This window comes from Schistocerca cancellata, chromosome 6, assembly GCF_023864275.1.
Source record: "Schistocerca cancellata isolate TAMUIC-IGC-003103 chromosome 6, iqSchCanc2.1, whole genome shotgun sequence".
Taxonomy (NCBI): domain Eukaryota; kingdom Metazoa; phylum Arthropoda; class Insecta; order Orthoptera; family Acrididae; genus Schistocerca; species Schistocerca cancellata.
Window position 1 is genome coordinate 722,254,021 of NC_064631.1, and position 19,378 is coordinate 722,273,398.

The 19,378-nt window shown below is 40.4% G+C and overlaps 1 protein-coding gene across 1 annotated transcript in view; it reads right to left on the minus strand.

The window, feature by feature from the left end:
* Positions 1–19,378, minus strand: part of LOC126191568 (facilitated trehalose transporter Tret1-like) — a 279,926-nt gene that overhangs the window by 20,813 nt on the left and 239,735 nt on the right. The window lies entirely within an intron of this gene.

A 19,378-nucleotide genomic window follows, 5' to 3' on the forward strand; every position in this document is an offset into this window, starting at 1 on the left:
AGGCCTGTTCAAAAACTTCCACAGCTTTGTCCATAAAATTTTTTTTCACTTACCTTTTACTTATTGTGCATGGTCTCCTTTGAAATACTCTCCTCCACAATTGATACACCACTCCCAATGCCATTTCTACTTCAAAAGCAGTCTTGGTACACTTCTTGCTGGATCGTGCTAAGCACTGTCTGCGAATTTTCTTCTATTTCATCTATTGTTGTAAATCTTTGTCCTTTCAATGGGGTTTTCAACTTTAGAAATAAAAAATAAAAAAATCTGCCAGGGCCAGGTCTGGACAGTATGGAGGGTGAGGCAGCACAGTGATTTCATTTTTTGTGCAATAATCATGCACCAACAGGGATAAATGTGCAGGTGTGTTACCGTGATGCAAGATCCATGAATTGTTTCACCACATTTCAGGCCATTTCCTTCTCACATTTTCCAGTAGACATTGCTACATGTCCCAGTAGTACCATCAATTAACAATTTGTCTCTGTGGCATGAATTCCTGATGAACTAATCCGTCAAAGTCAAAGAAAACTATTAGCATATCTTTGACATTTGTCCTGGCCTAACAAGCTTTTTTTTGCCCTTGGAGAACCTTTCCCAATGTAATGTGAAGACTGACCCTTGGTCTCAACATCATAAGCATAGACCCACATCTCATCACCAGTTACGATTCTCTTAAGGAACACACATTGTTACACGTGTGATCCGAAAGCTCTTCCTAGACTGCGAGGCGAAAGTCTTTCTGGTCTTCACTCATGAGCTGTGGCATGAACTTAGTGGCAACATAATGGATTCCAATATCCTGTGTCAGAATTTCATGACATGATCCAACTGAAATGTTAAGTTCTTCTCCAATCTCTTTGACAGTCAGTCTTCAATTGGCAAGCATAATTTTGTTGACATTCCTGACATGAGCATCATCAGTAGATGTCAAAGGCATCCTGAACAAGGGTATCCTCAAGTTCTGTCTGGCCATTTTTAAACCATGTGAGCCATTTGTAACACTGAACATGGCTCAAGCACTCATCACCATAGGCTCCCTGCATCATCTGGTATGTCTCTGTATGGATTTTCTTGAGTTTCATGCAAAATTTAATGCAGACACATTGCTCCTTTAACTCCATCATCTCGAAATTCACAAAGTGCGCAACCCAACGTTTTACTCATTACAGTACTGAACAATAGCTAACTTTCATACAACAGTGAAACTTCCAGCAATTACACACTAAACACAATCACATGCAGGGATGCCAGCAGCACTTTGCTCCAACACACCACTGGCGCAAAATTATGAATGTTCCAAAATTTTTTGAACAAATATCGTACTGTTGAGTAATCAGAAACAAAGCAATATTTTAAATTTTGTGAGGTACTGCTAATTTTTCTTTGATTGTCGCACAAACACAAAGATAGCATTTAAAGAAATAAGTGATGGTGGAATAAAAAAGTGATTTAGTTGTGCAACATTGGGAAAGGGAGCATCTCCAGAACAGAAAGAAACACCACACATGCCGCAAGGAAGTGTTTACAATAAAGTGATAATACTGCTAAGCTGAATTCACTTACGAGCAGAACTCCATCTGTCACAAAGTAGGATAAGGGAAGAGTCATGGAGGAGTAACAGCTACTTCCGAAGTTTGGTCTCAATGAACCTGGCAGTTAGTCTGTCATAGGAGCCTCTTGCCAAAATTACTTTGGATCAAAACAAAATGTCCACTCTGGTACTGAAATACAGGATGACAGACTAAAGGCCGAATTACTAAATGTCTTTTTCCAAAGCTGTTTCACAGAGGAAGACTGCACTGTAGTTCCTTCTCTAGATTGTCGCACAGATGACAAAATGGTAGATATCAAAATAGACGACAGAGGGATAGAGAAACAATTAAAATCGCTTAAAAGAGGAAAGGCCGCTGGACCTGATGGGATACCAGTTCGATTTTACACAGAGTACACGAAGGAACTTGCCCCCCTTCTTGCAGCGGTGTACCGTAGGTCGCTAGAAGAGCGTAGCATTCCAAAGGGTTGGAAAAGGACACAGTTCATCCCCGTTTTCAAGAAGGGACGTCGAACAGATGTGCAGAACTATAGACCTATATCTCTAATGTCAATCAGTTGTAGAATTTTGGAACACGTATTATGTTCGAGTATAATGACTTTTCTGGAGACTAGAAATCTACTTTGTAGGAATCAGCATGGGTTTCGAAAAAGACGGTCGTGTGAAACTCAGCTCGCGCTATTTGTCCACAAGACTCAGAGGGCCATAGACACGGGTTCACACGTAGATGCCGTGTTTCTTGACTTCTGCAAGGCGTTCGATACAGTTCCCCACAGTCGTTTAATGAACAAAGTAAGAGCATATTGACTATCAGACCAATTGTGTGATTGGATTGAAGAGTTCCTAGATAACAGAACGCAGCATGTCATTCTCAATGGAGAGAAGTCTTCCGAAGTAAGAGTGATTTCAGGTGTGCTGCAGGGGAGTGACATAGGACCGTTGCTGTTCACAATATACATAAATGACCTTGTGGATAACATCGGAAGTTCACTGAGGCTTTTTGCGGATGATGCTGTGGTGTATCGAGAGGTTGTAACAATGGAAAATTGTACTGAAGTGCAGGAGGATCTGCAGCGAATTGACGCATGGTGTAGGGAATGGCAATTGAATCTCAATGTAGACAAGTGTAATGTGCTGCGAATACATAGAAAGATAGTTCCCTTATCATTTAGCTACAAAATAGTAGGTCAGCAACTGGAAGCAGTTAATTCCATAAATTATCTGGGAGTACGCATTAGGAGTGATTTGAAATGGAATGATCATATAAAGTTGATTGTCGGTAAAGCAGATGCCAGACTGAGATTCATTGGAAGAATCCTAAGGAAATGCAATCCGAAAAGAAAGGAAGTAGGTTACAGTACGCTTGTTCGCCCACTGCTTGAATACTGCTCACCAGTGTAGGATCTGTACCAGATAGGGTTGATAGAAGAGATAGAGAAGATCCAATGGAGAGCAGCGCGCTTCATTACAGGATCATTTAGTAATCATGAAAGCACTACGGAGATGATAGATAAACTCTAGTGGAAGACTCTGCAGGAGAGACGCTCAGTAGCTCGGTACGGGCTTTTGTTAAAGTTTCGAGAACATACCTTCACCAAAGAGTCAAGCAGTATATTGCTCCCTCCTACGTATATCTCGCGAAGAGACCATGAGGATAAAATCAGAGAGATTAGAGCTCACACAGAAGCATACCGACAATCGTTCTTTCCACGAACAATACGAGACTGGAATAGAAGGGAGAACCGATAGAGGTACTCAGGGTACCCTCCGCCACACACCGTCAGGTGGCTTGCGGAGTATGGATGTAGATGTAGATGTAGAATAGAACCAACAGATCAATACAACTCAGAGCACAAAAGCACCAGCCTTTTCTATTGGTGGTGGTATAGACAAAAGCTTCATTCTGGAGGAAGGAAGCAGCTCCTCCAGTAGTGACAATTGGTGTAAATCAGGGAATATGGTAGGATAATTTGTAATGCTACTTGTGAGTGTGCTCAGGGCGACTTAAACATTCGCATTGTTGCAATGTAGAAGTCAATGGGAAACTATCACATTATCATTAACTTTGCCTAGTACACAAAGTTATCTGCTAAAATGACATGAGAACTTACACATGAATAAAATATTCTGGAGGTAAAATAGTCTCTCATTTGGCTCTCCAAGAGGGGATACTCTGGAAGAGCTATCAGACAAAAAGAGAATTCTAATTAGGGTGTGCACATGAAACACAAAAACATTGTGAGAGATTAGAAATCTACAAGTACTAATTTAAATAAAGCAAGTGGATATTAGGGGACTGATGATTTATAAAAAAGAAATTAAAAAATCATGTGGTCCAGTAAAGAAGAGAAAGACATCACAGTTTTAAAATTCTAATTAATTTGCTCAAGAGGAATAACAACATTTCTGCAACCAATTAAATTCTTCGAAATTAGTTGAAAATGCAAAAGAGTATTGGATACTAAAAGGAAGTTACAGCAGTCAGAACATTTAATTGTGACTTCTCTTCTTTCATAAGGTGCTACAAAAATAAATCTGAATCAGGGCATTGCCAGAAGCCTTATTTCACAGACTCATGAAATTCCTGTTGGCCAGGAAAGGAGTTATCTCTACTATACACAAAGCAAAAATAGTGTATTTTGCTTTCTGTACAAAACTATTTCACCCAGATATCGATCTGGCTTTGTCAAGAAAGGTATCAACAAATAAAAAATAGGCAAGATTCATCTAAATAAAGTAGACAAAGTTCTGTGCAATGTAAATAATTTAGCCACACACACACACACACACTTGTGCCACTACACTGTGTGGCTGGACACGCAATACCGGAATTGCAATTTAGCAGCCGGACTAATGTTGGTTAGAAATTGTGTTAAGTATGGTGGGTAGAGGGAGGGAGAAGTGGGAGGCAGGAAGATGAGTTAGGGGCAGGTAGCTAGCAGCTTAGAGGGGGACAGCTGTCTAGAGATGCTAAACGGAGGGGTGACAGCTGCACAGCCAAGGCACGTGATGAGTGGAAGACAGAGCTGTGGCAAGAAGTTTGGAGTGGGAGTTGCATAGGAATGGACCAGGATGATATACCCTGCTTGTCCACAATAACTTGATTATGTTACTGGCGCTACCACAAGTGGAGAAAATCTGCACTAGTTGAAAGATATTCAATTATCTTGAAGCAATGATAACATTAAGCTGCCTCTAGATAAAGTATTACTATGCATATTGTTAAGGGCAACAGTGTCAGGTCTGTGGCATGTAGCCACCACTCCTTTCTCTTCAGCAGTCCTAATGCTGGGGAAGGCATTCCTTCTTCCATTCACAACAGTGACTAAATGAATCCTCAACTTGCAGTGGATAAATAATAGGTTGAATGGGCAACAAAATATGACTTTAGGAGGGTTGGGAAGGATCTTGAGTTGGATGTCCCCCACTTCTGGGTGTGATGATAGGTAACCATAGCACTGGCAAAGAATATGGTTCCATTTTTCTGGTCCATGGTGACAACGGATGACAAAGGGGATGCTCCATCGTAGCTGTCTCTTGGGGCTGGTGGGAGGGTGTGGTGTGAGGATATGGTATGGGATATCTGTTTTTGGACTAGGTTTAGGGGGTAGTAACAGTCTGCAAAGTCCTTCATGAAACATTCAGCATACAGAGCAAGCGAGTTCTCATCACTGCACACTAGGTTGTGGTGGACCATGTGAAGCAGAGGAGAGAGAAGGTGTTGAGATTGTGTAGGAATGAGGATAGTGTGTCTTGGCACAGAGTCCAGATCATGAAGATATCATCAATGAAACTGAACCAGACAAGGGGTCTGGGTCATCTGGAGGCTAAGAAGGCCCACAAAAAGTTGACCTAGGATGATTCCATGCAAGTGCCTGTGGATGTGCCACACATCTGCTTACATACCATCCCCTCAAATCAGGAGTTGTGTGGCAGGATATAGTTGGTAAGGTGTTTGAGGAATGAGTTAGTGGGTTTGGAGTCTCAAGGATGTTGGGATATATAGTGTTTAATAGTGGTAAGGGATTAGACATGAGTGTCTGATGGAGTATATGGAGGTGGCATCAGCAGTGACAGGTAGGGATAGGCTTCACCTGGACAACTTCCTGGACAGTGACCTCCACTTCTCAGATGGCACCATCAACACCTCTGTCCATCAGTAACTGATAGTACCTGCACTTCAACAGCTTTTATCCCTTCCACACCAAAAATTCGCTCCCATACAGCCTAGCTACCCATGGACAGCGTATTTGCAGTGAGGAGAACTCCCTTGCCAAGAATGCTGGAGGTCTCACAAAGACCTACACAGATGTGCACTGTCCCCCAAACCCAGTCTGCAAACAGATTTCCCATGTTATAACCTCACACAGCCCTAATACTCCCACCAGCCCCAAGAATCAGCTACAAAGTAGTGCCACCACTGCACCTTATCACCCTGGACGGGAAAATACTGAGCCATACCTTTCATTAGAGTTTTGATTATCTATCATCATGCCCAGAAATGAGGGACATCCAACCCAACACCCTTCCCACTCCTCCTTAACTGGTATTTTGTCACCCACACAACCTACAGAACATCCCTAAGCCACTTCCACTACCACATGATACCTGCGGAAGACCCAGGTGCAAGGCCTGCCCAATCCACGCACCCAGCTTTTATTATTACAGGCATTTCACTGCTCTATCCTACACCATCAGAGATGGGGCCATCTGTGAAAGCACCCACATCATATACCAACTGTTATGTACAGCTTTTTTTGTTGATATGACAACCAATCACTTGTCCAACAGAATGAATGGCCAGTGCTACACAGCAGCCAAGAACAAAGTTGATCAGCCAGTGGCACAACACGCAGCTGAGCACAACACGCTCAAGTTCAATGGCTGCTTCACAACACAAACCATCTGGATCCTTCCCCCCAGTACCAGCTTTTCTGAACTATTCAGATGGAAACTATCCTCGCAAAATACCCTTCATCCCCATAACCCTTATGGCCCCAGTTTCCATTAACCCAGTGTCCCCACGCCTGTCACCCAACAGTTTTCCCTTCCTCTTTCCTGCCACCCCTTCTCAATCCAAGTAACCTTCATCACATGTTGCACTGCACCAGCTCTAACAGCTGTGCATCACATGCCTAGTTCATGCAAATGCCACCCCTCCCTCCTGCATTCCTACCTAGCAAACCTGCTGCCTCCCTCCAAGCCAATATCTACCCACCCCTAACCTCTTTTCATGTCTCCCACCTCTCCCTCCCTCTACGTACCCTCACCCTGCCCAACACAACCCTACCTCACTCTAGTCCACATATCAAAATTAAATCCTGGCACTGTGCATCCAGTTGCCTGATATAGAGGTGCAGGTGTGTGTGTGTGTGTGTGTGTGTGTGTGTGTGTGTGTTTGTACTCTAGCTCAACAAAGGATTTATTCCAAAAGTTAGCAATTTTTCTTTCTCATTTGTGTGTGCCTGTTTACAACTTAATGCTTCTGCTATTTGGTGAATGGTCTCCTCTACCCTTAAGTTATTAATCTTAGTCAAATTCAATATGAACAGACTACAGAAGACAATGCAAATATGTTTGTGTTGTTAAATATGAACCTGAAGAGTGAGTGCTTTGTTTTTCAGTTTTCAAAGAGGTGGAAAGAAAAGAATAATGCTTCAGTGTAAGGTAGAAGATATTATGTTCTTGTCAAATCATGGATTTACTTAATGTGAGAGAAGTGACACTTCTGTTTCTCCATAAAATGGTGATTGATTTGGACTTCTTGAAGTACTCATCAAACCTGATACTTTCTTATCACAACTCATAAACACTTATGGAAACAAAGGAGTAGATCACACTTCAGATATTTCCAAAAGGTGTGCATGTTTGAAGATTGTATCATTTTTGCTGAGGATAATATGTGTAATGTAATAATTTGTGTAATTAAAAAGTGTAAATTCTCATTACTTTCAGTGGCAGATTTAGCAAACACAGACCAATTTGCCTCGATTGTGTAATATGTTTTACCTTCTGGACATGTTAAAAGATGGATATCAAAGGCCATCACACTGTACACCTTGCCCAAAACAGTATTCACATAAAAGAAAGTTAAAATGCTGACAGTGGCATGAGTGGTAAGTATAATGGAGTTCTGGTCCTTGTAAGAGAGTAGTGTTAATATGCTGCGAATGTAGCTGCTTTGTAAGTTTTTTGTTCTTGCTAGGAAAATGTACAGTCGAAAGTTAAAGATTCAAAGCCACCAGTGTTTCAACAGTCATCAAAGTGAGACCTGAGTTCTGTGTCTGTGTAATAAAAAAAATGCATGGATGTATTACAGCTCTTAGCAGTATTTACTAATTTTTAAGAACAAGAACAAAGACATCACTGATTGCCATTGCAATCATGACAACACTTAATGGCAAATAATAAATTCATACGAGAACACAGAAATAAGACAAAAGCAGTGTGGTCAGTTGTTCAGTCTGAATTAGGAGCCAAAGTAAAAATTCATGAGATATTGAAAATAAGACATGAAAATGAAATTATAGTAAATCTTGTTCAGATGTCAAGTTTTTTCAATGAGTACAAACATTCTATCAGGGCATCACAAATTTGGAAAACAGCCAGAACACAGCTTTTAAACAATTTGAAAAAATCACCCAAAGGGATGTGGAAAAGGAAATATTGTCTCCAAAAACCGAACCTCACATGGGTGGGATGAAATAACAACCTCTGTAATCAAGTATGTGTACGATATTATTTCTCAACCACTGTCAACTATTAGAAATCAATCTTTTGAACAGGGATGCTTCCCAGATGTATTGAAACATGCTGAGATCAAACCTCTATTCAAGAAAGGATCAACAGAAGATATGGGGAATTACCGCCCTATCTCTCTCTTGCTGGTCTTCTCTAAAGTGTTTGAAAAGATTGCAGCAAAACAAATTAATAACTTTCTTACTGTAAATGATATAATTTTTAAAAACCAGTTCGGATTCCAACAGGGTAAAAGCACTGTGAATGCTATAAATGAGTTTATCCAAAAAATATGCTCCACGTTAGATAAAGGTAGAAAGGTCACAGGAATATTCTGTGATCTAACTAAAGCTTTCGATTCAGTGAACCATGCATTACTCCTCCACAAATTACAGATGTATGGAATCAGGGACACTGCTTTAAAATGGTTTAGCTCTTACCTGTCAGGTAGGAAACAAAGAGTAATTTTAACTTCAAATGGAACCAATTATTCATCAGACTGGAAAACAGTTCCCCAAGGAGTCCCACAAGGTTCGATATTGGGTCCCTATCTGTTTCCTTTTTACGTAAATGACCAACCACTTGCTATTGATGTTCATTCAGTATTATTTGCTGATGATACATCAGTTCTAATTGAAAATGAGGTGTCTGAAAATATTCCAGAAAAAGCCAAAAATACTTTAGAAAAACTTGAATCTTGGTTCTATCAAAATGGACTAAAACTAAATGTAACTAAAACCAAAATGCAATTTGAAGCTAAATCAGTAGAAAGGAGTGAAATAAAGATAACTTGCAATGATCGAGATATCACAGAAGCAAACCACGTGAAGTTCTTAGGCCTAAATCTTGACAAAAATTTAAATTGGAAGGTACACATAGATTACTTAGCAAATAAACTGAACAACTCAGCATTTGCATTGTGTATTTTGTCAGGTGCCACAAACATGGATACCAGAAAGATAGTTTATCACTGCTACTTTGAGTCAGTTATTCATTATGGCATAATCTTCTGGGGAAATTCAGCAAATGTCACTAGGCTCCTAGTATTACAAAAGAAAGTAATTAGAAACATGTGTGTTGCAAAAAAACGGGAATCCTGTCGACCACTGTTAAAAAATTTAAAAATTCTATCTATCCCCTCACTTTACATATAGGAGATGGTGGTGTTCCTGTATAAAAATCAACATAGACTAGACACTTTCCATTTTGACCACAACTACAGCACTCGCCATAGAGATAACTTCAAACTTCCAACACATCATTTAAAACTCTATGCCCAAACGCCAAAGTATATGGGGTTAAAAATTTTCAACAAAATAAAAGGCAGTAATATATTTAAAATGGAGATTGTTTCACTGAAAAGATTGCTCTTTACCCTTCTGGTGGAAAAGTGTTATTATTCTGTCGATGAATTCATTGAGGACAGCTTCACAGTCTGAACACAGGGATTGTATTACATGTATTATTTTATGTACATGTGTAGCTGTAACTTAGAAATGTAAAATATAATGTAAACTTTTGTATTAGGCGCGTAATGGGGTCCCTTAGGAACATGGCTGCCAAGGAGGGGAAGGAAGCCAGTGTGCACTCTGTGTGCATTCCAGGGGGAGTCATTCCGGATGTGGAAAGGTGTTTCCGGATGCCATGAAGAGTACAGGGTGCAGCCAACTGCAGGTGGTGGCTCATGTCGGTACCAATGATATGTGTCACTTTGGATCGGAGCAGATTCTGTCTGGTTTCGAGCGGCTAGCAGAAATTGTAAAGACTGCCAGTCTTGCTTCTGAGATTAAGGCGGAGCTCACCATCTGCAGCATTGTCGATAGAACGGACTGTGGTCCTTTGGTGCAGAGGCGAGTGGAGGGTCTGAATCAGGGGCTCAGGTGGTTCTGTGACCGTGTAGGCTGCAGATTCCTTGACTTGCACCATCGGGTGGTGGGTTTCCGGGTTCCGCTTAATAGGTCAGGAGTCCACTACTCACAGTAGGTGGCTACACGGGTGGGGCTGTGTGGAGGGACTGGGCAGTTTTTTAGGTTAGAGGGTCTCAGTGAACCACAGAAGGGGTGTCCATCAGAAAGTGGGCAGGTAAAACACAGTAAGGTAGTTGTAGAAATGATTGGTATTGTAGTTGTAAATTGTCATAGCTGTTTTGGGAAAGAACCATAGCTCCAAGCCCTAATAGAGAGCACTGAAGCTCAAATAGTTGTAGGTACAGAGAGCTCACTAAAGCCGGAAATAAGTTCAGCTGAAATTTTTTCAAACGATCTAACAGTGTTCAGAAAGGATAGATTAAATACAGTTGGTGGTGGAGTATTTATTGCTATCAGAGGTAGTTTGCCTTGTAGCGAAATTGAAGTAGATAGTTCATGTGAAATAGTATGGGTAGAGGCTATACCTGACAATCGGACTAAACTATTAATTGGATCGTTTTACCGATCCCTGACTCAGAAGACATAGTTGCTGAACAGTTCAAAGAAAACTTGAGTCTCATTTCAAATATGTACCCCGCTCATACAATTATAGTCGGTGCTGACTTCAATCTGCCCTTGACATGCTGTAAAAATTATACGTTTCAAGCCAGCGGCAGGCATAAAACATCATACGAAATTGTACTGAATGCTTTCTCAGAAAATTATTTTGAACAATTAGTTCATAAGTCCACCTGAAGCGTAAATGGTTGCAAAAGCATACTTGACCTTTTAGCAACAAATAATCCTGGACAAATAGTGAGTGTTGTGACGAATACAGGGATTAGCGACCACAAGGCAGTTGCTGCTAGGCTGAATACCTTAACACCTACAACCATCAAAAAGAAATGCAAAGTATATCTATTTAAAAAAGCTGATAAAAATGCTCTAAATACCTTTTTAAGCGACAATCTTCACTCCTTCCGATCTGATCATGTAAGTGTAGAAAAGTCGTGTAATGTTTTCAAAGAGATAGTATCAACAGCAATTGAGAGATATATGCCACATAAATTTAATAAATGATGGTACTGATCCCCCATGGTACACAAAACAGGTCAGATCATTGTTGCAAAAGCAACGAAAAAAGCATGCCAAATTTAAAAGAACGCAAAATCCCAAGATTGGCAAAGTTATACAGAAGTTCGAAATATGGCACATACTTCAATGTGAGATGCTTTTAATAATTTCCACAACAAAATTCTGTCTCGAAATCTGGCAAAAAACCCAAAGAGATTCTGGTCATACATAAAGCACACCAATGGCAAGACACAATCAATACCTTCACTGTGCAATAACAACGGTGAAGTCACTGATGACAGTGTCACTAAAGCAGAGTTATTAAACACGGTTTTCTGAAACTCCTTCACCAAAGAAGATGAAGTAAATATAGAAGTATCGCCTCAGTTGTGCGACTGGATTTGTGATTTCCTGTCAGAAAGGCCACAGTTCATAGTAACAGACGAAAAGTCAGTGAGTAAACAGAAGTAATATCTGGCTTTCCCCAAGGAAGTGTTATAAGCCCTCTATTGTTCCTGATCTATATTAACGACATAGCAGACAATCTGAGTAGCCGTCTTAGATTGTTTGCAGATGATACTGTCATTTACCGTTTTGTAAAGTCATCAGATGATCAAAACGACTTGCAAAATGATTTAGATAAGATATCTGTATCGTGCAAAAAGTGGCAATTGACCCTGAATAAAGAAAAGTGCAAAGTTATTCACATGAGTACTAAAGGAAATCAGCTAAATTTTGATTACGCGATAAGTCACACAAATCTGAGGGCTGTAAATTCAACTAAATACTTATGGATGACAATTACAAATAACCTAAATTGGAACGATCACATAGATAATATTGTGGGTAGAGGCAGAACATTTAGAAGATGCAACAGGTCTACCAAAGAGACTGCTTACACTACACTTGTCTGCCCTATTGTGGAGTACTGCTGTGTGGTGTGGGATCCGCACCAGGTGGGACTGACGGATGACATCGAAAAAGTATAAAGAAGGGCAGCTTGTTTTGTATTATCGCGAAATGTGGGAGATAGTATCACAGACATGATACATGAATTGGAGTGGCAATTTTTAAAACAAAGGCATTTTTCGTTGTGATGGGATCTTCTCATGAAATTTCAATCGCCAGTTTTCTCCTCCGATTGTGAAAACATTCTGTTGGCACCCACCTATATAGGGAGAAATGATCATCACCATAAAATAAGAGATATCAGGGTTCGCACGGAAAAATTTAAGTGCTCGTTTTTCCCGTGTGCCATGCGAGAGTGGAGTGGTAGGGAGACAGCATGAAGCTGGTTCATTGAACCATCTGTGAATAGCAGAGTAATCATGTAGATGTAGATGTAGACAGAAATTGAGTACTGGTACATTAGTTCAGCTTTCTTTTTTAATTACCTTGTTGGAGAAAGAACAGTGACAGAACATTTACTACTTTTGTCTCTAATTCTGTACGTGAATTTTTTTAATTACATTATTGTTCAAACCTTGAAAATTGCAGTAAAATGAGAGAAAAGTGATTCAACTCAGGACTTGTTGAGGAAGATGATTCAGCTTTAGGAGTTCAGTAAACAAAATAATTTATGAGAGACATGATAACAGCTTCAAATATTTTATCTAGGAAATCACCCTCTAGGCAGGCAAATTACTGAAACAAACAATTTAATTTCTGAAACAATAAAAAAAATTCTGATGATGGTAATGCTATAAAACACAAATTAATACAAAAGAGGCTAAAAAATGAATTAAAAACTGTGAAGTGTGAAAATTGAGTTAGGAAAGAGGATTTCTGAAAATTGTGAGACTGTTGAATTGGAGCTAGGAAATCATATTCTGGCATCCCAAGGAGAACAGAGCTCTGGTAATCAGCTTATTACCATCAGAAACAAATTAAATAATCAAACTGAAACCACAAATTTGAAAAATCACAGAATTAGGTGGTGACATAGTCACAAACAGAATCCAGTGCCCAGATTTTTAATCAAGAGCAACCAATTTGGAATTTGGAAGTAAATTTGCAGTGTGAAATTTCAGAAGTAGAACATAACCTACGTAACAAAGTTGTATCTGTTAACAATACTGTGGAACAATAATTCGTTCTGCTAAATTTGTTTGATGTCAAAAACAATTACACTACATACTGTATATAAACAGATGGTTGCAAAAACATTTTTAACATAGGTCGTAATGTTTTGTCTGATACGCCAGATGGTAGTTTGCATCCTTTTGATTTCTTACAATACTGTAGAAACAATTTCATTCCCAACTTAACTGACAGTCCCAAAATTAAATTTATGAAAAGATATTTGGATGGTGAAGCACTGTCTCGGAGAAATCAAATTGTTACACAAGATTTAGCATATGAACATTTTGAAAATAATATCCTTGACACGTTTTGGTTACAGTTGGAACAGGCTGGAACTGAAAGTGAATTTCACAATGGCTCAAGTTACATATGACGCAAATGGGGTATGAAAGAAATTTGTAAAAATCAGTTAAAAAAACTTGTTCATTTGAACCACACTTTTGACAAACTGATGCACTGAAGAGAAGGGTACCCGAGGATTTTCAGTGACATTTAGTATGTGGGGATCAAGATGTTACGTACGGTAGTATCGAACCCAACATTAAGTATTCACTCGTTTATAATTAATTAACTTTATTTTGATCATGTCGGTGCAAACACATCCGCTCAAATTTTTAGAGTTCGGAACACACTGCAATCAACAGTTTTCAAAGAAATTTGTTCTCAAAGTTGAGGTGGTCGACTCTTGCAGTCGATAACCGCCACAGAGCCCCCGCCGGTAGTGCGGAGCACGGTAAGGATGATGAGAGGTGTGTGTGCACCCGGCCGGCTGATGGCACAGGTGCGCGTGACCGATCGTGTCGTGGCAGGTGATAGTGTGAGGCGCGATAGGACTGTTTCTCGATGTCTCGGTAGGCGCGACCAGCTGAGGGAAAGAGGCGCGGAAGGCGTCCACAGGTTGACCGTGCGGTGCTGCCGATGGCACGGTGGAAGCAGAAGGCAGCGGCGTGTCGGTGGGAAGAACATCGTCGTGCCGAGGCCGTGCGGCGCAGCAGGGTTTTGATCCGATCAAAGGCGCGGAGTGCGTCAAAGATGCAATGCGATGTATTGGCAAAGTATTTGCCAGCAAGTGCCGCGGAAGTGCAATTTGTCCAGTAACAGTTTGTTATAGGCCGTATGACATAAAGGAGCAAACATGCTGTGGCTTAACAGGTTGCGTAAGAGATTCCAGATGAGCAACACTCGAGGTAATAACAGAGTTATAGAGGCGCTTGATGTTGCAGCAGGGGAGAAAACAGCAAGCTGCACATGACTGAACTTGGCGGCGGATGACTTCGGCGTAGACGAAAGCATCACCTCAGAGTCCGTGGACGGTGAGTGTGTTACAGCGGTAGATGGCAGGATGTTCCGAGTGGAGTTTACAGTGTCAGTGTTTTGATGTGCGAAACAGCCGTGATTGAAGGTTGGGGGGCGTGGCCGTGAGCCCTGTGCATGAGGCATGGCGACGGAGAGAGGTGGTGGAAGGCGGATGTGGTCAGCGAAACTGCGGTCAGAGCAGGAAGGCGATGAGACGTAATGTGAATGTGAAGATGTCGAATCGGAGGATGAACTACTGGTCCGTGGTGGAGAGGCGACACAGTTCGATGGAACTGGAGCTGCGTGTGTGCTGTCACTGTCGGCACTGCAGTCGAGTCGTAAGGCTGCAAGCTGCTCATGCAAAACTGCTGCACAGTCGTGTGTCGGAGCAGAAAGATGCTCACTCACTCATCGAAGCAGAAATGGCAGATGTGTTGGTCGCACATTGCAGAGGTAGTGAAGATGGTGGCAAAGCAAGCGGCACTGGAATGTGGCTGGTTATGCCGTGGTACAGAAACAAAGTGTCTGGAATTACCATGGAAAGGTGGCAGCGGCGTAAATGAGTTGCTTGTATCACATCAGTAACACAGAATTTCCACTTGAGGCGGTGTGATGATGACAGTTGTGACAGATCCATGTAGCGTGATCGTCAGGGTATTAGTTGTAGCTGGTAGTAACGGCAAAGGATCGTCAGGAGTCGGAAGCAGAACAATGACAGGAGCATCTCGTTGCATGTCGTGCTCGGTCGGTGCCGGCTGCAGCATGTGTAACTGATCTTGTACCAACAAGTTGTATGTTGCAATTTGCTCACATAGCTGTCACAGTTGTTCAGGCGAAAATGTATGTCGTGAAGCAGTCTGCTGTGTATCACTGAGTAAGATGGGGTCAAAATCAGAATCTGTCTCTATCAAAGGGTAACCTGGCGTACAAGACAAGGTCAGCGGCACAGTATTGACGCAACAGTTCGAGTAGAAGATATGATGTGTGCGATCGCGAATGTGAAACTCATTACTCGGCGACGGCAGAGTTAGAACATGTTCACTGCTGTAAGAAGCATTGATATGGCTGAAATCGTCTTCTGGGGTGGGTGAACAAGTTGCAGGTGCAGTTGAGTAGTGAACGGCCGGGTGGTAAGCGTGCATAGTGTTGGCGAGCTGTTGACAAGATGCGGGTGCGGTAGCCGTGGCGGGATTGTATGTTGCGCAGTTGTTTGTTTTGACTGGGTCGAGGTTAGTGAACCAGGAGGCCACGGCCGTGACGTCGCTGTCGGTAGCAGTCAAACAGAGTCGGTGTGGCTCGGGTGCTGCGTAGAGGGCGGCGTGGCACGGCCAGTGTTGTACTGAGAAACAGCCGGCATTGTTGTCGGTTTAATTGGTGCATTGTCATTGATCGATAGGATGCCCTTGATGAAATTGTTCCTGTGCTGTTGGTGACAGGGGCTGAAGTAAAGCGGCTTTCGCTCTGGTGTACTTGTCACTCAAATTGTCACAGATAATGTCCGTAATTATATAATGATAGTCCTTTAGGTGCCTGAAGAGTACGATATATTTTTCACTTTCATCGGTGATGCCATAAGAGGAGAATATATACTTCGCGACCATGAATCACATTGGAAGTTGGTCTGAGAGAAATGTTGGTAGCTGAATGCTGCAAATGAGGGACAAGCGCGGAGAAGTGGCGGAAAAGTTGGCGTAAACATGCAAACTCTGGAAGACGGGGTGTGCGGAAACCGGGTCGAACGAATTTGCACATGGAGCGGAAGATGCGGTAGCCGTGACGGGAGTTTCTGAATTCGACCAGACATGCGATTTAGCCGTAGTTCAGAGTTCGTGCGAACTGAGATTTCCAACATAGTCCCGGTTTGTTGCTATCCATTGTTTGGCATGATTGTCCGATGTCGAAGCACTGCACAAAGTTAATTCCTTACACGAAAGCAAGTCAAAATTGTACAAATTAATTGGCAAAGGAGCACTGCACTGTACAGAAGTGAAATTACTGATGCGTTGAGCAGGTTTCGACGGACAACGTGAGCACCCTGGTCGCATTGTTGATGTGTGAGTAGGTCACTAAAAGTTACCAAAAAGCGCTTCACACAAGAGTTGGGAATTTACACACTAGGACATAGAAATCCGACAAAGTGTTGCTCCATTGTTTGTCCATGGCGATGTTTCAGTACACATTTCTGGTGTTGTAAACGGCGTTCGTGAGCGTCGGGGTCACCAGTGTGGGGATCGAGATGTTACGTACCGTAGTATCGAACCCAACATTAAGTATTCGTTCGTTTATAATGAATTAACTTTATTTTGATCATGTCAGTGCAAACAAATCCACTCGAATATAGAGTTCGGAACACCCTGCAATCAACAATTTTCAAAGAAGTTCATTCTCAAAGATGAGGCGGTCGACTCTTGCAGCCGATAACCGCCACAAGTATATGGGCCTGACAAATCAGTTGAACAGTTCCTCAAATATGTAGACAAGTTGGGGAGATATTTTGAAAGAAATAACAGGTACAGCTATGGTTCAAATCATTTCAGACAGGGAGGTTACAATAAAGTTGGGGAGAAAATAATTATCATGGATGAGTTAAGGTAACAGCCATAGAAATTAAGTAAGGGGTCCACCAAAAGAATTTGATAACAGAGGGACACAATGTAACAGGGAATATGAATGACATAATAGAAACTGAAATCAACATGCAGCTCAGCATTCGAGTCAGGGTGCAAAAATTGATGAACCACTAAACTAATGGTAATTCCATTGAAGGTCCACAATGTGAAAGCAAATAATACTACCTGCACCTATAATCATAACAGATAAAGGTGCAAATAGTGTTTGTAATGTAAATTATGTTAGAAATGAGGGGAGAATTAAAAGTAATCAAAATGAAAATGTGCATTATTTTGTAATTTGTAATGTAAATTATGTTATTGAAGAGGGAAGAATTAAAAGTAATGGAAATGAAAATAAAGATTTTTTTGTTGGATTAAAAGATAAATTGTTAAATGAGGAGGGAGATTATTCATTGACAGAGGTAAGTAGAAATGTAAATGAAGTTACAAATGAAATGTTTGAATCTATCATATGCCCAAATACTGTGATGCCCACAATTTAGTCACTGAAAGTGTTCAGAACAAATCTGTATGTGAATTGTGTAATTAGTTTTCAGTACTAAATCCTGAAGTTTGTAATAAAACATTTCTGTGCACGATTTGCCCAAATGTTTGGGAAGAGCTATTTAGTTACTCACTTTGGAAAAAATTACCAATCTTGTGCAAAAGAGAGTACCCTGATTTTTGGAAAGAAAATTGCAAATCAGATTTATTAATTTTGTAAAAGAAAAGTGTAGTGAGTACAGATTTAACTGTGTTTTTTGGTAACTTGTGTGTTGATCACTATAACACATGGAGCAATGATATTTCTGATTTAAATATTAATTGGACGAAGAAGGTAAGTAACTTAACTAGAAACAAGAACAAAAGTTATCAAAACAGCAAGGATGTGGAATTCAGTGATGATGAAAAGAGCTTATTAGATGAAGACTTTGATACACAGACGCACACTGAAATATGAAATCCTAACTTTCATGTGAAAACAGGAAACTGGGAAGGGAAAGCATTACTTAATTAAGGTATCAGAATTTCTGAAATATCAGTTTTAATTGACGAAATTAGACAAAACAGGTTTTATATTGAAACATCAGTAACAGAAGTTAGGACGAGAAGGGCTACTGGTAGACTCAACAAAGTAGTAAGAAATCAGACTTTACTGACATTTGAAATTGAAGGTGTAGAATTTGAAATGATTGTTTGATAATTCCAAAACTAAGTGAAGATTTACTTGGGGGAACAGACTGGTTACACAAAGTTTGTACAACTTTTGAATGGAAAGTGAAAACATTATATGTCACAAAAAAAAGGAAAACTTTTCTTTTTGTTAGCTAAAAATATTTTGTTCCTTATGAAAAATGCATTTAACTGCTGACAGACAATTTTATTGTTTATTTCTATATTGAGGAATTGTATCAACCTCAGGAGGACACACATCTGCAGTATTTTATGTGCCATGGCAAGCACAGGGCTCCAGCTATTTAGAAATGATTTTTACTTTAGTTTCTGTGCTACATCATTCTTCTCCTAGTCCATCAATGTACTGAAATTATCTTTCTCCAACAGTATTGATATTCTTAATTAATAAGGAATCCATTATCATCATTATTTATAAGAGTTACGCTGTATTATCGCTGAACATTAAACAATGCTTATAATTATTCAATTGGAGAAAAATACTTGTTACATAAGCTCATTGCAAGAAAAATGCACAACATAGTGAAATTTGAAACTTAATGTCTTGAAAGTTGTGGAGAAAGTATGGATCTACTATATTACGAACACTGATGACTGTATACACTATGAACAATGTTTGATGACACTTATTAGTCTTGAGCAACTGAATATTCAGTATATGTGTATGCTGTATGAAATGTGAGGGAACTGAATCAGACAGGCTACATGACAGAGTAAGTGTACTACGTGATTATATTATATTGACTTTATTGTGCAGAAATTCAGACATATACTACTATGGCTTTGAATACGATTGAGCAAACAAGTACTTATGAATGAATATTGAAAATATTTTCATCTTAAGTGAGTGGTTAAGGAGATTCACATTTTATATCAGTCTGTGTTTACTTGTAATTTCAATACTTCATTACGTGTGCTGA